The sequence below is a fragment of the Rhipicephalus microplus genome, chromosome X, assembly GCF_043290135.1.
Source record: "Rhipicephalus microplus isolate Deutch F79 chromosome X, USDA_Rmic, whole genome shotgun sequence".
In the NCBI taxonomy this organism is placed as follows: domain Eukaryota; kingdom Metazoa; phylum Arthropoda; class Arachnida; order Ixodida; family Ixodidae; genus Rhipicephalus; species Rhipicephalus microplus.
In genome coordinates this window covers 270,572,554-270,597,996 of record NC_134710.1, presented here as the reverse complement: position 1 = coordinate 270,597,996, position 25,443 = coordinate 270,572,554, and the positions used below count along the sequence as shown (strand labels likewise).

At 44.4% G+C, this 25,443-nt stretch overlaps 1 protein-coding gene across 10 annotated transcripts in view; it reads right to left on the bottom strand.

Moving 5' to 3' along the window:
• Positions 1-25,047, bottom strand: part of LOC119161514 (uncharacterized) — a 42,605-nt gene extending 17,558 nt beyond the window's left edge. For 6 of the 10 annotated variants that reach the window (XM_075879103.1, XM_075879099.1, XM_075879107.1 and 3 more), the window contains exons 1-2: positions 24,844-25,047; positions 2,163-2,228 (exon numbers count right to left, since the gene is read on the bottom strand). The gene's annotated coding sequence lies outside the window, so the exon portion shown is untranslated. Of the gene's footprint in view, positions 1-2,154; positions 2,229-20,974; positions 21,082-24,843 lie in introns of all 10 variants that reach the window. The other 4 variants (XM_075879100.1, XM_075879102.1, XM_075879105.1 and 1 more) reach the window with 4 other exon arrangements.
• Between the last annotated feature and the right edge of the window lie 396 nt (positions 25,048-25,443).

Genomic DNA, 25,443 nt, shown 5'->3' with positions numbered 1-25,443 from the left:
TATTAAGCTCTTCCCGAAATGGTTGGTCAACAAAAGTGACATGAACAGTGCAGCTCTAACGAACACCCTGGAAAGCTAAACCGTGAATGCCCGTCTGGTGGACAATTTTCGCTGTTACCCGACCTAATCGGAGGAAATTCAGTTGCTCTGAAAAGCGGCAACCCATAGGAAAATCGCTAGTAGAAGGAAAGTAGAAAGAAAAAAAAAAAAGAAACAGGCTTGTAACGTCTCGCGAGAGCAGCTCCTATGTAGACGGAGAGTGCTTTTCCTGCATAGGGACAGAGCCCAACATTGCATACCTTGGTGAAGCTCTCATACAGTAACTCTAGGTTATGACAGGCACTGTAGCTCCCGTTTTTACACGTGCACTGACAAGACAGATCAAACGGACCTCTAGCATTTTGCCATCATCGAATTGCGACCGCTATTCAGCAAAATACTATTACAATGTAGAAATTCACCTCGATTCGCACTTACAAGTAGTTCATCAGGTAACATCCATAGTCGTAATCACTTAGGCAAAGAGGAAAAGTGGGCGAGTTGGTGAAACTCAGCCGAGGCGAAGTGTAGTACAGGGGAATACACGATCGGCACTTTCTCAGGCAGCGCTTGTGGGTCAGCCCCTTGTGGCACAGGAGAGCACCTCAGGTGAGTACCTGAGAGGGCTGCTTCCTGACATGGCCACGTTATTTAAAATTGCACCAAGAGTTCAAGTCATGTCGTGCAAATCGAGAAGATTATGCTGAGTTCGCCGAGTTTAAATGTATTTGGGGTCGATGATGGCACAAGCAACACTAAAATATTATTGGTACTCAACTTTTGAACCGACACAAGGAGCTCAGCAGGAAGATTAACTTAGATAGCATTTCTAACGAATTTATCAGCAAATCGGCTGTGGGCAGAAATGCATTTGTAACGAATCAGTAACTTGCACATAGGACACCTTCTCTTAAGAGCATTTGTTAAGGACGTACGTATGTGTCCGTTCATGTATTTCAAGCAGTGGATCGATTTACAACATATAGAAGAAAAAAAAATGTTTGGAAAATGCACGTGGTTGTGAGCATTTCTTCTTTTGTTTCTGTGTGTGTTACAGTAAACTCTCGCTAAAGCAAACGTCAGATTAACGATTTTTTTTTTCAAAAATCACCTCCAAATGTCCATTGGTTAACGTAGAGATGTTTTACTACCTGCCTAATTTGCTTTATTTGACAATTGATGTCATTTCAATAATTGCACCGAAATCACAATTGATACTTTCAAGCAAATTGGGATCTATCCTTGCTCCTATACTGAAAAAGCGTTCCTCACAAACGATTAGCACCGTAGCATGAGGGAGCCCCCATGATGCTACAAAAGAAGCTTGATAAGAAATTTAGAGTTGCCGCTGGAGAAAATGCACAAAGTTTTAAGGTCCACGATTCAACTGGCAACACATATTGCGAATTTAAGCCCTCCTCAGTAATGTGTATTACCACTGCACCCGTTTCAAATTTTTTTTTGTCAATTTTCTGTAAACCTATATTTCACATATTTTAACATACTCGAACTGTCGTGGCTGTTTTGCTACATTAAGGTTTTTCATTAAAACTCGGCAGACTTTCTAATCGAATAGTTAGGTATGCAATGAATCTCTACGAGTAAAATCTATCCTCAAGTTCTATAATGGCTGCCTCTTACATAATATCGCATACTTTTATGGTTATTTAATTACTGGGTTGTTACTATTCAACAAACATATCTCATTTGTTTTGGTTCATCGCACAGACAAAAGCTTTTTACATGTGCTTGCAAAACATAAATACTTTTTAGCGAGCAGAACTTGAGATAGGAATGTTCACACAAGGCATACTTTTAATGAAATATTTATTTCTTAAAAAATAACAAATTATTGATTGCTTTGTAAAGCTAACATGTGCCTGAAAGATAGATTTTATATTGCAAACTAATTATTTCAAGGGATTAGTGCTGTTTAACATTTTTTTTTCATCACCTGGCCTCATACTTCAAGAGTTTGTTTTTAAGCAGTCGAGCTGCCAAATCAGTATAGATCGCGCTCTTTCTTAAACAAACGCGCACTGGTTCCATTTACGATTCTTGCACAAATATTAGAACATCAGCGAGCCTTAAGCAATGATAGCTCATGACTCTTACCAACATACCTCTTCTTTGCTCAATGTCGAATCGGTTTTTGTTCATTCTGTGAGGTGGACTCCACAGTAGGCCATCTGCAATGAAAAGCCCGGTCAACACCGAACGTATTGAGGTCAACATGGAATACGATTCATAGAATATACAAGTGCGAACGCAATACTTCAGCGTGAACACAGAGTGCCTCATCGTCAACTTAGATCTGGGTCAACACGGAATGCAGCAGTGTCGACATCACACGGTAGCTATGTGGGCCAGTTGGTTTGGCGAGATGCAGGGTCAAAGCACATCATAAAATACAGAGAACATGTTGTCATTCAATTGTGTTTGTTCACGACCCGGCTAATTCTGACGATCTTCGAAGCACGCCGAGCACAAAGTACAGGAAAGCGGCGGTAACTGTATTGAGAACAGCCGAAACAGTCACGAGCTTGCGAAAAAGTGTGGTCGCTATGTACAAATTGTTGTTAGTACATAATATGTTGATTCAGAGCACGTTGAAACTCAAGACACACTGGTTTCTCTGTAACTGAAGTGGCCAAGGGCAAGAAATGTGGCTTTTGCACAGCTGTAATGCAAAAGACATGCAACATATGTATTCATCAAGAAAATGAAAGTGAAGTGATGTAATACACTTGTTTCTTGTTTTGTTGACATTTTCAATATTTTGGCCTGCGACCAATTCAGACAATTTTTTCTGGTTGCTTGGATGCGTGTAGCACGTGCAGGGCACGACGTGTACCCATACGAGTCCATCGCATTGGCAATCTTATGAAGGCATGTGCGTAACGCAGGTTCCATACCAGCACGATTACTGCAGTCACGGTTCACCAACAAGCACGCAATTGATGAAGTCGTCGTCGCGGCAACCAAAAGTAGACTGTGTTTCAAGCAGCGGGTCAGCGATAATGTATGCCACGCGAGATTGGGAGGGGCGCTCGGCGAGAGAAAAGCAGCGTGGGAGAGGATAACAGTGGAGGAAAGCGCAGGAGAGAGCAAAAGCTGTGGTCGTCACGGATTCGATAATCAAATGTGTCTAAGTACGCTATTACTGCACGGCTGCATGTTCATCGTACACTCGTGCTCAATTTCCCCAAAACAACTGAATTTTGACCTCTGAGTGGTTTACGGGCATTTAAATTTTTATTGCTGAATGTCATGAATTCGCGACATAACCATAAAGCTTCAAGCAAGCGAGTCGTGAAATGCACACCGTCTTAAATTGCAGTTCGCAAGTACCCACGAGGAATGTAGCTCTCAGCATAAGGCTAGCGCCGTCTGGTCCCGGGTATTTGATGCTAAAACCAATTGTTTTGTAGCTGTTGGCAGAAAGTGGGAAGCGAATGGAACAGCTTTGAAGGGGGCCTGCAACACTTTTTGAGCATGGTCAGAAAATGCTGCTGATCGGTAGTAGAGGTTTCCAAGAACATGCGAGCCAAATGTTATAGCGCAGCACATGGCCTGGGATTCACAATGAATGATCAAAGTCAGCTAAAAGTTGCTTGCTCTTTTCTCGACAAATGTTTGAAAATGCTCAAAAATCACACATAGATCTATCAGCCATTGGCTGATTTGAACATGGCGCGGTTGGTCGTTACAGAGATCGCCGTGGAAGGCAGTCACTTGTCCATGCACGATCACACTGATAAAGCCATGTATTTGAAGAAAAGAAAAAGGTGCTGAAGGTCTCGAGGCGCAGGTGACTTTTTGTTTGCTCTTCCCATCCCTCCACGCTTAGCTTGTAGCACTTTCGTCGGGACGAGAGAAGACAATTGCAGCATGTTACAAATCTTTGCAATTCCGCCCGTACTGGACAGATTCTTAAAATTATTGCGGCGTTGAATTTCTGAGCCAATAAGCTCTTCCAGTGAATTACTTCCATGGTTACTCAAAAAAGTGTTTTAGGGCCTTTTTAATTTCATTTTTTCTCGCCTGGTGATGGAAGTTCTACCTTCAATAACTTTGTTCAGCGTGTTCAGCTCCCAAAAGATGTCACATGACATGTTATGATGTTTTGAAGTGAGTTTTTTGCTGCAAGGTTCTCGTTTATGTGGCATATTTTAGATAATATAACTGCAAAATTATTCAAATGTTACTATTTAAAACTGGAAAATGAAAACATTTGCTCAGTAGTTTTATAATTCAGGCATCAAAGTGTTGATTGAACTGAACCTTCAGAAGAATCAATATGCCTCCCCTAAACCTCAGTGTGCAGCATATCACTGTAGCCGACCACATTGGTGAAGGCACCGCAATATTTGTTAGACAGGTCATTCCAAGTGCCGAGTTTGTATGTTACTTTCCTTTTCTAAAAATGAATGCAACTGAACTCTAATTAGAAGTTACTTCTATATTTCACCAAAATAGCCAGTATTGAAAATTTCAAACATAAGTAGGGGTGTGTGAATATCTCAACTTTCGTAAATTTTTCAAATAGCGCTAGCCAGTCGATTCGCAACTGAAATTTGACTATTCGAAGAATTCAAACTCCCCCAAAACAAAACTACAGTCAGCATCCAATTGTCTGTGGCCCCTACCGACTTTTAGTATATGCTTCACCCCATCACACTGGCACTGCGACAAAGCTGCCTTTCAGACTCTGCCAAGACCACAAATGTATCGACTCAAGAAAGCGTTCGTTCCAACATGAGGATAAAACATGTGGCAGAGGTGGAGATTCAATTATTAGCATTCTGAATGGACTAAAAGTCATTGAAATTGGTTGCCGAAGATTTTAAGCATCCGAAATTTCTGATGTTCTGATACACAGATGTCTATGAGGCAGATTAGGAACTCTAGACTGGGAAAGAGCGTGCCCTCAACTGTTGAGCTTCCGCAGAAGCTGAAAGAGTAGGAAATGCTGAGAAAAAAAGCATATAGCATATTTACCTTTCAAGGGTGAAGTGTTGTTTAAACCACTTTGATTGTGCCAATTTATGTAAATAAATACAATTCGAACTCTGCATTCCTACATTCTTGATAAGACAACTAGGAAAAAATCAACCCTTTAGCCCTTTACCAACCTAACCACAAGAAAAGCTTTGATGTTGCTATCTCATAAGACTATGCTTAGGAATGCTGACAACTTTGTTCACCGTAATATTACTTCGAAGTATTCCAAAGATATCCTAGAAATATATCAATCCCCCCCATTTCACAAACTTCAATATTTTAATTCCCTTTGCACCCAAAACTTTCCTATTGACACAGCTCTAAAAATAGGCAAAATGAGCTATACGATTTACACACCGGTACTTAAGCGGCCAACACGGACCTTGCGGGTAAAGCCCGAGAGAGCGACAGGATCACCCTAGCGTGTGAAAAACTCAGGCGAACAACCACACAAGCTACACTCGGGGGCGACGGGCTCACTAGGCAGAGTCGTGGAAATTTAGAGAACGCCATCCTTAAAAATTGATGGTTATCTGCCCTCGTGACTCACTGAAAATCACTGCCGGACAGTGCCACATTTCATAAAATTTCTTTGCACGATGTGCTGCCACTCTCAATGTAAAACGAACCAGACCTCCTTCCGTACTTTTACAAGCACTTTGTGAAGCCCGGGCCGCCTCCAACCAAAGACGGCACAGCACCGTGCCATCCACACATGGTAGGAGCACTCGACGAGCAGAAGCACGTACTGCTTAACCACTCATCCCAACAGGAGATGCAGAAAACGAACAGTGCTGAAAGAAACACCGGGTTGACCGAACAAGCTAGCTATCCTTCGATGGAGGGCGGCTGGTATGTCCTCCCTATCGACGAGCAGAAGCATGTACTGCTCAACCACTCATCCCAACAGGAGATGCAGAAAACGAACAGTGCCGAAAGGAACACCGGGTTGACCGAACAAGCTAGCTATCCTTCGATGGAGGGTGGCTGGTAGCGCGCTCTGTGAGAACATGTGAACCATTTCCTCCCTACTGCCACAAAAGGGGCACTTTCCTCAACTCTGGGGCAAGTCTATCGACTAACTCGTGGAGTTCGGTCGAAGATAAATCTATCTCAGGGTCGACCTCTTGGAGACTGGCCAAAGTAGAAGTGGCCCCTACATAGAAGGCACAAGGCGTTTCCGCTCGAGGCACCGAATTCGAAAATACCCCGGGTGAGAACTGCCTCAGTCGCGTGCTCAGAAAATACAACGGAAAGCTTCGAGTAAGGAACATATCCGAATCGAAAGCTATCCGTGTCCATAATAATTGTCGTGGTCATTGTCACCACTCTTCTAAAGGCTGTTTCACATGCCGCTATTACAGCGAAAAAAATCGTTCTGTTCGCTCCATTCGAAACATTCGTTTCACATGGACTGCAAAGGCTCCGCGATTTGGCATGGCCAGTGTCTCCTGTCACCCAGTGAACCGAGCGTTTTGAGGGGAAAAGCGCTTCATTTACCCATATAGCCGCTTAAAACCGACTTGACTTGCCTTAAAATGCATTATTAGGTGGCGTTAGAAACGTTTAGCTTAAAGCTTTTTTTTAACGGTTAAGTTGTGGAGTTTCTCACTAGCTTTCTAGAAACTATGTTGCAGTTACAGCTGTAACAGTATGCAGTGGTGTTTTTTTTTTTCTGTGGTAGGTGTTGGATTTGACCATGAGCTGTGTGCAATAGCAAAAATTGCCTCTGCCCATGCAGAGATAGTCGCGTTGCGTAAGAGAGAGTTATAGAAAGTGATTCAAGAGCAAGTTGCTGCCGCTTTTGGTAGTTCCTGCGAAGTCGCAGCGTTTACAGCGAACGGAACTTCACCGCCGTGCTCTGTAGATAACGCCAAATATCTCGAAGTGTTTGCCGCCAATTCTATAAGCAATGATAACGAGCTGTACGAGAGTTAATTAAAAGCCATATGAGTCATGTAATTTGTGAATAGCTGTTTCACGCACAATTATAGTATTGCGGCATACGTACTACGTGGATGTGTGCTGCTTGTGTTGCTGAAGGTCGATTGGTATCAGTTCGACTGTCATTTGGGTGAACTACTTGAGCTTCGTTTTGCCTAAGTGTGCGACGTGGATACGGTATGTGCAAGGTGGAAGCGACGGGATATGATTAGGCACCCACGCCATCGTTCGAGTAACAATTATGTTGTCGATGATTGCAGTCCGTTTTCTAAGCAGTGTCTGCTTAGGTAGGTGTATACCAATAAAAAATTTATTGCTGGGAGCATTGTCTACCTTAAATCATCATCATCATCATCCTGACTATGTCCACTGCAGAACAAAGGCCTCTCCCATGTTCTGTCAGTCAACTCTGTCCTGTGCTTGCTGCTGCAAATTTATACCTTCAAACATCTTGATCTCATCTGCCCACCTAACCTTCTGTCTCCCCCTAACCCGCTTGCCTTCTTTAGGAATCCAGTTAGTTACCCTTAATGACCAGCGGTTATCCTGTCTACGTGCTACATGCCCAGCTCAAGTCTATTTCCTCTTCTTGATTTCAACTATGATATCCTTGACCCTGGTTTGTTCTCTAATCCACTCTGCTCTCTTCTTGTCTCTTCACGTTACACCTACCATTTTCCTTTCCATTGCTCGCTGCATCGTCCTCAATTTAAGCTGAACCCTCTTGGTAAGTCTCCAGGTTTCTGCTCCGTAGCTAAGTACAGGCAAGATGCAGCTGTTATATACCTCTCTCATGAGGGAAAGTGGCAATCTACCTGTCACGATTTCAGAGTGCTTGACAAAAGTGCTCCACCCCATTTTTATTCTTCTAGTTACTTCAATCTCGTGGTTCGGCTCCATGGTTATTACCTGTCCTAGGTAGACATAGTCTTGTACAGCTTCAAGTGTACTACTACCTATCTCGAAGCGCTGCTTTCTGCCGAGGTTGTTGCACATTACTTTCGTTTTCTGCAGATTAATTTTAAGACCTACCTTTCTGCTCTCCTTTTCTAACTCCGTAATCATGAGTTGCAATTCGTCCCCTGAGTTACTCAGCAATGCAATGTCATCAGGGAAGCGCAGGTTACTAGGGTACTCTCCATTAACCCTTATGCCTAAGAGTCTCCATTCTGGACATCTGAAAACCTCCAGTAAGCACGCGGTAAATAACATTGGGGATATTGTATCCCTCTGCCTTACATTCTTCTTGATTTGTATTCTGTTGCTTTCTTTATGAAGCACTATGGCAGCAGTTGATCCCCAGTAGATTTCTTCCAGGGTGTTTATATATGTTTCGTCAACGCCCCGATTCCTCAGTGTCTGCATGACTGCTAATATTTCTACTGAATCAAATGCCTTTTCGTAATCTATGAAGGCTATGTATAGTGGTTGGCTATATTCTGAGCATTTTTATATTGCCTGATTGATAGTATGAATGTGGTCGATTGTTGAGTAACCTGTTCGAAATCCTGCTTGTTCCTTTGGTTGATTGAATTCTAATGTTTTCTTTACTCTGTTAGCAATTACCTTTGTAAATAGCTTGTATACTACAGAGAGCAAGCTGATCAGCCTTCAAGTCCTTGTCATATATACATATATATATGTCCCTGTCATATATCATATATATAAGTCCTAGTCATATATCATATATACTGGCGGTCACGCTGGCTCAGTGAAATATATGGCTTTTTGAAATATCATGGGCGTGTTCCAATACCTACCATAGACTGCTACATAGACAGCTAAGTACGTGGGGGACATCTCACGTAGCCGGCAACATAGACAGCTCCAAGAAGACCGCATTGTAGACAAATACGACGCAGGCTACTTTGCTGCCCAAACACGTAGCCAGCAACATAGACAGCTCCGAGAAGACCGCATTGTAGACAAATACGACGCAGGCTACTTTGCTGTCCAAACAAGAGGGCAGCTCAGCGAAGTGCTCGAAAAGCTCGGATATCGCCAGTGTTGCCTGCACTCAAGCCTACACTTCTCCAGACGCTCAATGTGAGGAACGTTAACATTTTTTTTTAAGATTTGAACACAAAGGAAGCTATAAAAGAACATTATACTTTCTTTATCTTATAGTTTTCTTTTCTTGACACGAGGTGGCCCATCGTCGCCTAGAAGCCGTCCAGACGTATTCCATTTCTCAGAAAATATGGGCTCAGTAGTGTCTTCTAAGCAGCCAGCGTAGACTGTCTGCGATGCTGTCTTAGAATTGGAATACAACCTATGTCATCGTTCATGGCGCTATGCGGGCAACTAACGGGGAAGCGTCACTGCAACGTTACTGCATGTGCTGTGATGCAGCGGAAGCAGTGCTTCGAACCACAAAGAAGGAGCACGAGGCAACGAATCTGACAGAAGTATGATTTTGGAGCTGGAAACACCTCTATCGCAACTCCAGGGAAATGGTCCCGGGTTTGACGTTTGGCAATGCGGTCTTGTGCATGAAATCAGAGGTTCAAGCAAGATTGGAAATTAAACAACGTGGCATAGGTAGACTTGCTTTGGGAATACCCCAAACCGGGGTATTCCCCGGTTTGGGGTATTCCCAAAGCAGGGTACAGAGTGACATGGAATGGGCATCGTTTGAGTGCAGGGAAGCTAGCAGCAAGATAGAATTTGAGAAGCAATTGAGAAAAATGAGAGAGAAGTGTTGGGCTAGGAAAGTTTTCAGCTACTTGTACATGAAGAATGTTGATACTAAATAGAGGAAGCGAACTCGAAAATTGTCAAGCAAGTATTTAGACAACAGCAGAATACCAAGCCAAAAGGAAACATCGGTTAAGAAGAAGGTGAAGGAAACAGAGAGGGACATGTGGAAGATGGGAATGCTTACGAAACCATCATTGGAGACCTACCGAACTTTTAAGCAGGAAATTGCAAGGCAAAAGATCTACGATAGTTCTCGAGGTAGTTCTCTGCTCTTCGAGGCTAGAACGGGAGTATTGCAGACCAAGACGTACCGAGCAAAATACGAAGGCACAGACACGGTATGTAGTGCGTGTGGAGAGAAGGAGAAAACAGCTGAACATTTGATCATGTTCTGTAAAGGGCTCCACCCCATAGTCAAAAATAATGGCGTTGAATTTTTCAAAGCATTGGGGTTTAGGGACAGTGAAGGCAAAATAGACTTTAAACAGGTAGAAATAACCAGGAGGAGGCTAACTGATTGGTGGCTACAATTGAGGCGCGGGTGAAATTCAATCCTTAAACACACAGTGATAGTACTTAACTTTATGGCTAGGTGGCCTGAGCCACCGCCCGATCTTAGAGTCACTGGAAAAATATTTCAGAGTATCGCATCTGCTTTCCGCGTGCCGATGCCGCCGTAGAGCCGCGGCGATTGGGTTATTTGTGTCAGGTGGCCTTCCCTCACCATATCCCTTCCAAGCACAATGGGCGCCCTCACGCAGAGAGGTTTCTTTTGCTGTTGAACGAGCATTGCGAACGAATTTCAACGTGCCAGCTACGTATTTTGGACGGATTATCAGCAAGCGTACGTGCCAGAACCATGCCTGGCTGCTGCGCCTTCGGGTGCAGCACCGAACAGAGTCTGGGAAGGCATTTTTTTGCATTCAGACTGGAAAAAACGACCAGCAACGACGTTCGGCATGGCTGCACAGAATCGGCCGCAAAAACTTCGTGTCTTCAAAGAACACCCACTTGTGCGAGGTAAGTTGGTGAGGTCTCCAAGTGCAATAAAAGTAGCGTTACAAGTTGGACGAGTTAGTGACAATTAATTTTACTCTCTAGATTAGAATAACAGATAGGTGAGATAAATGGTACAATAGCTCGTGTGCGTTCGCTTGTGCAATAGGGTCTTAGCACTGTTGTATGAGAGATGCGGCAGTTTGCTGGGCATGCTCTAATGCAGTTGAAATATTTACCCGTTCTGTTTGTGCGGCTTGTTCGAGCAATTGCGTGCTACGCTCATACGAACAGAGATTTATTGTGTGGAGCATTTAACCAGTCGGCATTGACGGCATGACAAGCCTCCGATTAACGGGACAGAAACATAACTGAGAGTGCGCATGAAATACGAGTGATTTGAGATTTACGCAATCGTATTGCGGGTATTTATTCCATAACTTTGTGACGATGGTTAGCAGGCCGAGAATGGCGAAAAAGTGCTACTAGTATTAGTGTGTCTGCGGAATGCGTTTCGGAAAAGTTGGTTTAGTTGTACATACAAAGTTTGAACGGAAAGGTGCCAGTGGTTTCCTACTTTTTCGTCAACATGTTTTTGCCTTTATATTCCAACTTATAAGACTGAATAAATGTAGACGGCCGTTTGCATAAATTTATTTTAAATGAAGGTGCTTAGTCCATTTTTATAGTGTTGCTTCAACTGTGCTCTTGTTTCTCTCACTGTTGTACTACACAACTCGGGGGCCCCCACTTTTCCATGCGTGCCTTTTCATCTGAATAGCACCCTTTTATCTTGTTTTACATTTGAAACTAGGAAATAGTGAGCAAGCATACATGAAAACGCCTCTGATAATTTAGGAACGTGGTTGTGGCCCCAGCAACGAAAAGTGATATTTTCAAGATGTTGGCAGCAACTATATTCCCTATTCAATGATTTCTCATGACTAATAAAGCATTTTGAAACAATAGGCCAAAGTAACGACAATCACATTTTTTTCCTGATGGTCAATCAACAGGACCACTTCCTTCCGGATGATTTTGAGAAACCAAGAGTGGATGGCAAAAAGAAGTTGAAGTGGATCGCAGTGACAAGCATTTTGCAGCATAGACCATAGAAAAAAACCAGAAAGCCTCGATTTTCTCGTCCGGTCTCACAACCAGGATGCCAGATAACCGAGGCAAAGCACTTGAAGCGCCACAATTTACAGACAACCAAGGTGCCCCTGAGAACCCAGAAGAAACACCACATTGCGAGGGAGCACCTGCGAGCTCAGAAGGCAATGACGAGTCTTTTGTGGATGGAGGCACAGCGATGGAATGCTCTGTTGCAGGTACTTTATGTAATTAGGCAGTTGGAGGCTAATTCGATGCATGAAAACATTAACGAAGTGAAATCCTTCTGAATAGTATTCGAGTCTTGTTTAGGGGGTATCTGTGGCTTTCATATTATCGAACTAGAGTTACCAGTGGAGACTACACGTGTGTATAAAGACACAAGTCCTCTGCTGCAAAACCAGGCTACTCTAGAGATTTGCCAGATAAAAAATATGCATGTCCTCTGCATTCGTTGGCAATATTTATTCTGAACATTTTCGTTTTCATTTTTCATGGTAATACACCAAGGAAACCGGAGAAATCGAAAGAACGTGAGCTTGGGCATGTTGGTAATCCATCTTAACCACAATAGCGCACTGCAGGGACAGGAACACAAAGATACACGTTGTGTCCACATTGTATCTTTGTGTTCCTATCCCTGTTGTGCGCTATAGTTATTAAGACGGAGAAATCGAATGAAGTCTGAGTCTCACATTTTCAAAAACTCTAGTTTGCGCTGCTCACTGTATGCTTTAAATCTGCATTCAGCAATTGCATTTCAAGTTGTCTTGTGCATTCAGCCAAACGGCTATGGGGCATTCCTTGTGCAAGAGTTTTCACAGCTTCCAGGTTTTGAAGCCTTTGTCACGCTCTAAGGTGTTATTTGTGCTAGTTTTCTTTGCTAAAGCAGCAATGCTTGCACGATCCATGTTACTTCTTGGTTTGCGCCGACAATTTTCTAGCCAGCACAACAATGTAGAAAATCATTCAACCAGTGGATTGAACAACACCTATAGCAGTTGTGTGTACTAAATGCTCTATTTTTTTGTGTATCGCTCCTCTCTACTCTCGATGTAAAGTTACAAATCGAAATCGGTTATTACTGTTTTATCCAATATTTGCATAGTTTTCGTTACGTCCACAAATGAATCAATAGGTTCAGTTGATGAGCTTCTGTGTGGCGTGATTTTGATACTGGCGGCCAATGACCAAGTTGCGGCTTGATGACATGCAATTTGTTCCCTGTGTGTGCGTCCCATGTGCTCTGCCAATAACTCCTGAGCTTTTGCTTTAGAACAGCTTTCATGTCGAGTGAAGGAATCGGTATCGAAGTGTTGATAGCGGTTTTGTTGGTGGATCCAGCTAGCTGGTTCACCAGAACATTTCCTTGTATTTCGCGGTGTCCTGGCACCCAGCAGACTATGACATGCTGCTTGGATGAGTAGGCTGTGCATAAAAGCAAATAAAGCGAAACAAGGACAGGTTTTTTGTGCTTTTTAGGTGTTTTCAGAGCTTTTACTATGCTTAAGCAATCTGTATATATTATTGCCTTTTGTAGTTTTATTTGCTTAATGTGTTTAGCAGCCGCAAGTATCGCATGAGCTTCGCCAGTAAAAATGCCTGTATCAGAGTGCAGAACGCCCGCTTCCGAAAAGGATGGACCAACGGCTGCGTACGAGACAGAAGTGTTAGACATTGAAGCATCCGTAAGAAACTCAAAACATGTGTATTTATGTTGTAGTTCAAGAAAGTATGCTTGGATATGTGAAATTGATTGATATGTGGGGTTTAACGTCCCAAAACCACCATATGATTATGAGAGACGCCGTAGTGGAGGGCTCCGGAAATTTCGACCAGCTGGGGTTCTTTAACGTGCACCCAAATCTGAGCACACGGGCCTACACCCTTTCTGCCTCCATCGGAAATGCAGCCGCCGCAGCCAGGATTCGATCCCGCGACCTGCGGGTCAGCAGCCGTGTACCTAGATATGTGCAATTGGTGCATGCTTCATAACCTCTAAGAAAGACACGTCGCAATCTATCGCCTGCCACTGCAATGGTGGCAGGCATACTACGAGAGCCAGTGTTAGAGTGGCACACCGGTTTCCTTCGCTAGGCCCCTCACACGGAGTGAGTAAGGCTGTCTCATAGAAGGCCGTATTTCAAACACAGCAAGGCTTGACATGTCATTGATTGTGGAATGTGATGGGTAATCCTTGTCTGCGTTTACATTAAGATAATATTGAAAAGATGTAACACCTCTGTAGGTGGAGCGACCATTCGTTCAATTCCACGTACAGGCTCCCTACGGGGCTAGTGCGAAAAGCACCCGTAGAGAGGTGGATGCCTTGATGATGAACAGGGTCAAGCATTTCAAGGGCGGTAGGTGTCGCAGACTGATAAACTATTGCCCCACAGTCTAGGCGGGTACATATGAGGCTTTTATACAAATTCATAAAACACTTCTTGTCACTTTCCCATGTAGTACGTGACAACACTTTTATAACATTCATGGCTTTTGTGCACTTGTTCTTTAAATACTTGATGTGTGGTATGAAGCTTAGCTTAGTGTCCAATATTAGGCCTAAGAATTTATGTTCAGTATTAACAGCAAGACGTTGCCCATGCAGTTGAATATCAGGTTCGGAAAGAAGGCCCCTCTTCCTGGAAAACAAGACACACATGCTTTTCTGTGCATTCAGCCGGAACCCAGTTTCTTCTGCCCAATTGGAGACTTTGTTCAGACAGAGCTGAACCTGCCGCTCACACATGGCCAGATTACAAGACCTAAAACCGAACTATACTTCATCGACATATGTGGAGTAAAAGATATTTTGAGGAATAAACAAGCGCAAAGAATTCATTTTGATAGTAAAAAGTGTGCAACTAAGTACACCACTTTGCGGCACGCCTGTTTCTTGGACAAATGTTTGGAAAAAAATGCTGCCTACTCGAACTTGGAATGTCTGATTTTACAAGTAACTCTCGATTATGGAAAGCATTCTACCACGCACACCCAAGTGAGACAGGTCTCTTAATATGCCAAGATGCCATGTTGTGTCGTATGCCTTCTCGATATCGAGAAACACAGAGAGGAAGTATTGTTTGTGGATGAAAGCGTCTCCGATCTCTCCCTAAATGCGCACCAGATGGTCGGTAGTAGATCTACCCTCTCGAATCCCGCACTGGTACCGGTCGAGCAGATTGTGTGTTTCGAGGAAATGTAAAAGTCGGCGGTTTATCATCTTCTCAAAAAGTTTACAAAGGCAGCTTGTAAGTGCAATGAGCCTATAACTCGAAACTGAGGAAGGGTCCTTGCCCTGTTTCAAAATAGGGATAACAATAGCCTCTTTCCAGGAAGCAGGAATGGTGCCAGAAAGCCAGAGAGCATTGTACAGGGAGAGTAAAGTTTTTCGCGTTTTGAGTGGCAGGTTTTTCAACATTTCATACGTGACACGGTCGTAGCCTGGGGCAGAATTACTGCAGGAGTTTAGTGATGTTTGTAGCTCAGCTAAGTTGAAAGGTTGGTTGTTGCCTCGTAATTTGTGCACTTCTAGTTTCTGCTTTTCTATCCTTCCTTTGTATCTTTGGAAAGCTTCAGTATAGTGTGACGAGCTAGACACCTGCTCGTAGTGTGCACCGAGGAAGTTCGCCTGATCTTCCAGACTGTCACCCTGTGTGTTTACGAGTGGGAGTGAGTGTACTTGTCTTCCTGCTACCCTACCAACCATGTTCCAGACTTTAGCCTCTTGTGTATATGAATTTATCCCTGATAAAAGCTTGTGCCAGCTTTCTCTTCTGGCCTGCCGACGCGTTCTCCTGCCTTGAGACTTTATTTTCTTAAAGCTGTCAAGATTTTCGGCTGTCGGTGAATTCTGAAGCAACCTCCATGCCTTGTTCAACTCCTTTCGAGCATTTCGACACTCAGTGTTCCACCATGGGACCCGTCGCTTGCCAGGCATTCCAGATGTTTGCGGTATGCACTTGGCTGCTGCGTCAGTAAGAAAAGCTGTGAAGTACTGCACAGCTTCATCTATGTTTAACCTAAATATGTCTGTCCAACTTAAACGAGTAGTGTTGTGGAACTGTTCTGAGTCTGCTTTGTTTATCAGCCATTTGGGAACATGTAGAAGACATTCATATGTTGGTGATGAACTCAACACTACAGGAAAATGGTCACTTTCATATGGATTGTTTATGATTTTCCATTTCAGTAGGGGTAGAAGTGAAGTTGATACGATGCTGAGGTCTATTGACGAGTAAGTTTTGTTGGCGACACTATAGTATGTTGGTTCTTTTTTATTCAACAAACAGGCACTGGAAGTGAAGAGAAAGTGTTCAATGAGACGACCTTGTGCATCACAGCGAGAATCGCCCCACAGACCGCTATGTGCATTTAGGTTTCCAAGGAGCAGATAAGGTTCAGGTAGTTTGTCTATTAAAGACTGGAATTTGTGTCTTTCAAGACGGTGGTGCGGAGGTACGTACAGAGAGCAGATGGTGACGAGTTTGTTTAAAAGTACCGCTCGAACAGCCACCGCCTCAAGGGATGTCTGGAGTGGTAAATGTGTACACGCTACTCCTTGGTTAACAATAATGGCTACGCCACCGGATGACGCCACAGCATCATCTCGGTCCTTTCGGTATATGACGTAGGCACGTAAAAAATTTGTATTGGAGGATTTTAGGTGTGTTTCCTGTAGACACAGCACTTTTGGTGAGTGTTTGTGTAAGAGCTCTTGGAGTCGTTGAGGTTTTTAAGCAGTCCTCTGACGTTCCAATGTACCGTAATTACTCGAATCTAACGCGCACCTTTTTTCCGGTTAAGCGAGTTCATAAATCGCATGCGCGTTAGAATCGATTACGAAAAAAAATGAATACGGTCATTCTATTGCCATCGGCATTTCCAAAATGGCCGTCCCTTACGTGCGTCGGCATGGCACGTCGGCCATTTCTGCCTATGTGTTTCCCATGTGCGGCACTTTGTACGTGTTCTGAGGAGTTCGTCATGTTGTAGTGCATTAGCATTGATGGCATGGAAGGACCGACTCCAAAAACTCGACGAGTGCACCACGATGCCGCTTTTAAAAGAAAAGTTGTCGTGTGTGATGAAACGGACGGAAATCGGGCCGCATCGCGGTCATTCGGAGTTCCCGAAATGTGCGTGCGGGACTGGCGGAAATGAAAGCAGAAGATTGTCGTCAGCAAAGATAAAGGCTTCAGTGGACCACAGCAGGTTCAGTTTCCGCAAATTGAAGAGCTGCTCGGCGAGTATGTGATTGAGCAGTGAGCGGCACAGCAGCCTGTGACGACAGAACTTCTCCATGTGCAGGCTATGCAGTTAGCCTTACAAAAAGGGCTGATGCGGAGCTGGTTTAAAGCAAGCAGGTGCTGGATAACTAACTTTATGAAGAGGAAAGGCTTTTCCTTCCGAAGGCAAACGGGCATATCCGAAAAGTTTCCGTAGGAGTACGATGAAAAGCTTCACAGTTTTCAGAGGTTCGTCCTAAACTTGCGGCACAACAACGGCTACCTGCTTGGCAAATTGGGAATGCCCATCATACGCCTCTTTACTTCGACATGCCTGGCACCACAACCGTCGAGAAGAAGGGGGCGAAGCAAGTTCGCGTGCTGAAATCGGGCCACAGTAAAACTAGAGTGACGGCAATGCTTCGTTGCACGTCAGATAGGCACAAGCTTCCCCCGTACCTCATATATAAACATAGGACGCTCCCGAAAGGAGTCGTTTTCCAGAGTGGTGGGATCATGCAGGCCAACGAGAAAATTGAGTGCGCGTTGCAATCGATGTCTTACTTTGTTTTTTTTTTTTTTTTGTCGTGGAAACCGGGTGCGCGTTACAATCGAGGGCGCGGTAGAATCGAGTAAATACGGTATAATTTGTGTTTCCATATCGGAATTAAAATAGTGCTGTGTGTACATTAAGGGAGAGACTTGTTCAAGCTGAAAGTTCGAGCTCAAGTAACAGGGCTATTATCAGGCCCTGTTATGAGCTTTTTAGTTCTCTTGGCGCGCTCTAGAGAGCCACGCCGCTCTTTCGGCACCAAGGGTGCCGCCGTATCCATTGCCTCCTCGGAGGCACTGGATGCCCGCACATGCGAGCTGGTTGTTCGAAGTTTGGGCCTCGCCTGGCGAGGTGAGGCCTTGAGACCCGAGGACCCTGGAGTCTCTGGTCTCTGTTCAATAGTAGACGGAGTAGACTCAACTACTGCCGCCTTGGGGGCAGGCGCCACAGCCAATGGCTCTTTCTGCGCAGGCCGAAGGAATGGCGAGGGCTGGTGCGACGCTGCCCCTTGGCGCCCCGTATCAGCATATGTGGGGCCATAAAATGGCGAGACTCTTCTTCTTGCTTCTTTAAATGTAATGTTTTCTTTTATCTTTAATGTGATGATCTCTTTATTTTTTCCAGAAAGAACAAGAGCGTGAGTATGCGGCATGATTGCCGCCACAGTTCACAAGTTTTCCGGCCTCGACATCTTTGCAAGCCGTGGCCATATCTCTGACATTGAAAGCAACAGCGGGGGTTGGGAATATATGGCCTCACGGATGTCTTTGTATAACCAGTTTGAATGGTTTCCGGCAAATCGCTCGAAGCAAAGGTCAGTATTAGGTGTTCGGTTGGTGTTTCCTTTTTTAAAGACCATTAAATAAGAATAGTCTTTCTTGGGGACCTCCGACGAGAAAAATTTGGTCTGTCTGTCAGTACATTTGTCTGTTTGTCCGCGCTAACGATGCCTCAAACAGCATTAAACGGCCAACCCCATCCGCAGCGCCCACCAATATTGCTCAAGGTTTAGCGTTCACAGTTGTGCGATTGTCAATTAAAAAGCAATTATTGTGCACATCTGACGCGCCACAACAACGCTTCGATGTTTTCTATGTCTGCTTTTATACTAGAAGAGGCACACACAAATAACTCTAAGGAATGTAGCGTTTAATCGCGCTGCGCTGACAGTGCAACGCGATGCTCAAAAAGGTGTTTCCAACGCTTTGCTACGACGTCACGGTGGTGGCACCTGCCCGTCGCTTTGTGTTCTACACCTTATCACCTCCAAGACTAGTGCGCATCTTTCTCCGCCGGCTGCACACCTTTGTTTTTGAAGATAACTGCCAGATGGCACTTGTGTCTAACGTGCTTAGATGTGCTCGTTCGCTTCTGCCATACGCTCGAGGCAGTCTAACGCAGTGCCTGCAGAATACAATTCCACGATTTTCTCGCGCAGAACATCAAATAAACGTTTTGTTCACTCTCTCCAGACGCAAGACTATCATCTTTCGACGACATTTACAGTGTATTATATAGATTCGGGCCAATTTTTTCTCTTCTTAATACGCTGAACGTTGGTCACGTTCTGGCTCTTCCATCATTCCGAAAGTTCCACTTCGGTCAGGTCAACCAAATCTGCGTCCGATACTACCCCGCGAGCAGATTTCATGGACCTGTGCGGTGTAATACTGATTGGTGTGTCGCCATAAGTTGTGAGAGCGTTCAGCTTTTCGATTTGGTCTTTGTCACATATCTCAAGGAGTAGATCTCCACTGGCCATTGTGGTAACCTTGAACCTGGCACCGAGGGTTCCAGTTAAGCACCTAGCCACTACGAAGGGGAATACAGTTCTGGCTTGCCTGTTAGTTTTCTCGCTTTGTATAACATGAAAGTGAGGATAAATTTGTCTTGGCGGTTGAAAAAGTTGATATCTTTGGTGCGTACCCGCTTTGAGGAGGCACGATCACTAAGCAAAGGGAATGCTTTATGCATGCTAATTGTATGTTGTTCAGCAGCGTTGGAGGCCACCCACCACGGAGCCCAACGAGGGGACGCTGCAAGTCTGCGGATGCTGAAAGCTTGCAGACGTCATCCGTACAACACTGCTATAACCCAATGCGCCTAGGCCAAGGTAGGCTATTTGCACAGGGTTAACCCTTGCCACCGAGAAGAGGGTTACAGTAACACGACACCTTTAAAAGCATTTGCACAGCTTGGAGCAGATGTTCTGGATATTTAATTTTTTGTCAGGCTTAATGATCGCAAACTCTCTCTTGAGCTCTCTCTTGAGAAGGAACAAGAGAGCACACAAGCCGGCAGTGCTTTACAAATCACTATTCTGTAATACGAGCAAATGCAAGCTGTTCAGTACTCACAACCGCATAGTACTGGGCAAAATATACGAGGGTACTTATTGAATCTTTAGAGTTTTGTATGCATGTCCATGATAACTGAAGCATGAGAAGTTATTCATTGCACAGGTCTTAACAGTACACCTTTAAAAGCATTTGCACAGCTTGGAGCAGATGTTCTGGATATTTAATTTTTTGTCAGGCTTAATGATTGCAAACTCTCTCTTGAGCTCTCTCTTGAGAAGGAACAAGAGAGCACACAAGCCGGCAGTGCTTTACAAATCACTATTCTGTAATACGAGCAAATGCAAGCTGTTCAGTACTCACAACCGCATAGTACTGGGCAAAATATACGAGGGTACTTATTGAATCTTTAGAGTTTTGTATGCATGTCCATGATAACTGAAGCATGAGAAGTTATTCATTGCACAGGTCTTAACAGTGAGCTCTATAGGTAGGATATATGTAGCCAATGAGATGTTAGAACCTCGTACTGTGCCAGTGTTTTCTAACCATGATTCTGCACTTTAGAAAACGCAGAGTTCCATAGAAGATTTCTAGGATAACAACTGGCGAGTATGAGCAGCCAGAGCTATGACCCTAAATTTCAACAAGGTAGTCCTCTTGTTGAGATGGCGAATATGTTGAGATGGAGAGTCTTGTTGAGATGCTAACTCCACGACAATGGTTTCCTTGTTTTACCCAGAATTATCCAGTAGTAATGTTATGGAGTTAAACGCTGCTGCCAGCACGTCTGATAATGTTCGTGTCAGTTGCTTGCTACCATGTATAAACTTCGGGCATAATTTCTGCAGCTTCGATCCACTACTACAGCTGTAGCTGTCAACAAATGTCTCGACATTGTGCTGAAATGCTGTTGTTGTTTGTGTCAATGTAGCTTCACTGTGCTATGCATGTGAATTGCCCACAATCTTGCTTTTGCTTTTACACCCTTGTTGCCTGCAGATATGAGAGAAGTTCAGATAATATCTGCTTTTCTCAGGTGCTCTCGCAATCATGTAAGTACTTGGTGTATCAATAAATAAATATTGACTGTTTACCTTTGCGTATGTCTTTGTGATTGCATCCTTAATGAAAACCAACAGATGATGAAGCCAAGGCACGCAGCTGCACACGCTTGCCATTCTGAAGGTGCTAATTTTGGCTGCTGCATAAAGCAATTAAGCAGAACAGTAAGGTGCCCTCTCAGCAAAAGAAAGCTGTAAAAAGTACTAGAACCAAGTAGCTGTTTTTCCACGCCTGGTTTAGCAAGATATTGAAAGCCTGAAGATCCCAATAGCCGTTATGTCTAATTTTTCTCGCCTGTCATTTTCTACCAACGGTACAGTAAAAGGAGAGTGAACTCCAAAAAACGAGTTCCCAATTGGCGTGTTTCTTGGGTTACACTTGTAACATCTCTTATTCCAATCACCTTACAGGCTGTTGTCTGAAATGCTGCATTGTTAACTATGTGATTCAGGTAACCTGTCTCCTCGGGGGAAGGAGTGTCATCTACAAAAATACTATGTGACTTGAAAATAACTGCACTCCTGTTCACGCACCAGAAATGCAGACAAAACAACGTGGAACAGATTTATATAGCTACAAATACGCTGCAACTTTTACAATATCAGCAGCATAAAGTGGTCATAAAGGCACACAGCTGCACACACAGTTTACGCATGTCCGCCCACAAACATTCCAGATCTCTCGTAAATGAACTTTTCAAATAGCTTATTTCTTTAACAGAATTGAGAAAATGGCAACTGCGTGTTTGCAAATATTACGAGCCTTGCACAGTGCCCTTTAGATTCCGATTGGAATCGGCTTTCTTGATCCGCACTGAGACGCAGAGGGGAGCTGATTGCAGTAAATAGATTCGACCTTGAACAAGATTGAATGTGGTCATGCAGCATGTTTTAAAGAAAACGACAAATGGCCAGGGCACTAGTGTTTAGAACCTACAGCCGCAGACTACGGCCCCATAGAGCTAATACGCCTGTAACCTCAACACTCCGAGCTTCCCACATAATAAGGCGGCTGCTGTCGTACATCCCTGATAAGTAAATACGAGAAGTCGTGTGGTAATAATACTTTGGTATGACCAAAATCAACCTGCCGACAAGCAAGCATTGTATATATCTGCTTTCTTGTACACTTAGACAATCAATCTCAGTACGCCAATGAGTACGCGAACATTGACCGCACAAACCACAAACGCGACAATTTGGCGCAAACATAGCCTCAAGATCCATTCAATGCGCAAGTACATAGCATTTAATACGAATGCACCGAGTGGGTGTACGATTGCTATCAGCCCCGGACCTTGCGAACAGAACAGTTGACGCAAAACAAGTGTCGTAATGCCACGAAGAGCGTTCGACAGCATCGCAACCATCGCTGCAGATGTCATATACAGCTACGGCGCTTAGCGCTCATAACAATCGTTACGTTCATAACAATCGATACTCCTGAATCACTTGTGGTATCCCCTTGCATATACACATGAAAAATATTACAAATGCATCGAACGGAACACGATATTCAAGTGGAGAACTCGGGTCTTCTCGACGCTCGCTAGCAATGCGTCGAACCGCCCGCAAGGGAAATGGCCGCCGCCGCTCAATGTTGCCCACATGCAGCCTACCTCTGCGGTGCTCTGAAATTTTTTCCAGTGACTCTACCCGATCTAAAGGGCACAGCCGCATACATCCATCCGAGTTTCGCTACGCGACCAGAGCGGCGAATTTCTGCTACCATTCTTTGTGGCAGACACGAATAAAATGTAATAATCTGTGCATTATGATATCGTGAAGTTTCCATGAACAGTAACGAAGGGCACGCTTCTTTCGTCATATAAAAAAAAGATAAATCTACTAGATGGTGGTTCACCAAGTATTACGGCTAGGTGGCATTAGCCGCCGCCCGATCTGCTCAACAGGCAAAATGATCAACACGCAAAATGATCATAGATATGCGTGAAAGGCATGATTTGATCATTTGCAACAGTACTGAGAAGTGTGAAGGGCAAATCACATGGGAGGTGGGAAGGCTGCAGTCAACGATATATTACACACTGATGTCACGTAGGATGTATGATAAGCTCAGGGGAATACACATAGATGAAGGTGGCTCCAGAAGTCTGGGTAGTGATCAAAAACGTATCAAGCTAAGTTTTGGAAGAGCAGCGAAAGTGGGAAGAAGACAAGATGAACAACTACAGGAAAATTTTCATTCAGAAAGGCAAATAGAAATTGGTACTAAACAAATTGAGAAAGTAATCACTGAGGATAATAAAACAGTATGGACATACACAAATCTAATTAGACTGTTTGGGCTAGAGCTTGCTAAGGCACGTGACAAGTTACCCTGGAAAACAAAATACAAGCACAAGAGTTGGTGGGATGAGGAAGTTAAGAGAGCCATAGCAAAACGTCAGGAAGCCTCTAGGAAACACAGACATGCTAAGCAACAAGGTGAACCGACAGATGATGTCGAAAGAAAATGGGACATGTTTCTAAGCTGTAGAAGGGAAGCATCCCTCCTGATCAATGAAAAGATTAAAAGAAAGGGGGCTCAGTGGCTGGAAGAAGTACATAAAAAGGACAGAAAGGCAGCTGCGAAATTTTGGAACCATCTAAACTCCCTAAGAAATAAAACAAGCCTAGAGCAGAAGTTTATAACTACAGCTCAAGGTGCTAGGCTCGAAGGGGACGAAGCTATCGAATATATAGGAACAAGGGTGACAGAAAAATTTCAACTAAGTGCCTTATGCACCACAATAGACAAGGATGGATCAAGTGGTGCAATGGCTCCAATTTCACAAAGAGTGGGAAAGGGCTGAGAAGAGGGTTCCAAGTAGTACATTAACAGGCCCAGATGGCATTCCAATTATGCTGATAAAGACATTGGGCCCGAAGTCTAAACAGACTGAGAGAGGCAGGGAGCAGAACAATAATCGATGGTGAAGTCCCCGAATGGATGGAAACTTAGCAGGATGAGCATGATCTATAAAGGAAAACGGACAAAGCTGACGTAAACAACTACTGTCCTATAACAGTGACATCAGTGGTCTACAGGCTAGCGATGCAGGTTATAAAGGAAATACTGCAGGCATGGATAGAGAATGAAGGGGTGCTGGGGGAACTGTAAAATGGGTTTCGGAAACACAGAAGGTTGGAAGACAATCTGTTCTCACTGCCGCAGTGAATCGAAATAGCAGAAAAGGAACTCCGGCCCCTGTGGCTAGCATTTTTAGATATCAAGGGAGCGTACCATAGCGTGGTTCAAGAGGACTTGTGGGGAATACTGGACACACTAGGTGTGGAAGATAGAGTCACTAATCTTTTAAAGGAAATCTATAAAAGTAACAAGGTAGTTATAAAGTGGGAAAAACAGGTATCCAAGCCCACAGAGGTGAAACGGGGGCTTAGGCAGGGGTGTCCTCTGTCACCCTTGTTATTCATGTTGTGTCACCCTTGTTATTCATGTTGTACCTACAAGGTTTAGAGGCCCAATTAGAGGGAAGTGGACTAGGCATAAACCTCTATTTCCTCAAACAAGGAAAACTCATTGATCAGGCACTACCAGCATTAATGTACGCAGATGATATAGTGCTAATGGCCGACAACAAGGCAAATTTGCAGAGAGAAGCAAATTTAAAGCCTTAAAGCGCTGCGCCCTAGGTTCCGTCCAGCACGTTGAGGATCTGTTCGACGTGCTAGAAGAAACCAGGTCGCAAGACACGGAGACACCGGGAGACCTAAGCTTTCACACGTAATTTAGAAGGTGCGAACTTGGTATTGGCAAGCGCGCCCTCTTCTGCATTCTGTTGTAGCCTAACGTCACACGTTGAAGAACTTGTAATCTTCGGCGGTTTTCTTGAACGTGTGACCAGTTCGCGCTTCTCCAGTCGCATATTCATACTTACCTGTCAATCACAATGCTGTTTACTTGGTCCCATTCACCGGCTGGTATTTGACTGCGCCGACCCTTACCTTGACCTGACCCACGCGTGTGCCACGTGTCCAACCAGAAGACCGAATGCATCGATTGCTCGGTGCATTCTGTTAAAGTGAGCTAGAATAGGGTAGTGGGCTCACTCGCCGGCCGGCGCCATGCATTGCGGTGACGCCGCCAATGTCACACAGACGTGCTTCGGCGCGCCTCCGTGGCGTGGCGCCACCCCCGCATTAAATGTAGCGAGCGTTGGCGCTGGGGCAGTTGCTGCCTGTTTGGAGTGGTGGTCGGTGTGTGCGAGTTTTGTTACTTTGAGAACTCGCCGCGCTTTGCATCCTCAGTCCCCTAGGTTCTTCGGCGAACAGTAATGTGGCCTGACAAGCAGTGCCCTCAAACGAGGTTAAAATGCTTCCGCGGCGGCAAAACCCCTGTTTTGCGCCAAGCTGTCGTACAGGTTACGTCCACGTGAAGGGCAGCAAGAAGCCGTCTTTGTTCGGCGTTCCGAAGAATGCAGCCCTGAAGAAGCAATGGGAAAGAAATTTGCATCGAGTGGACAAAGCCCTGGACGACA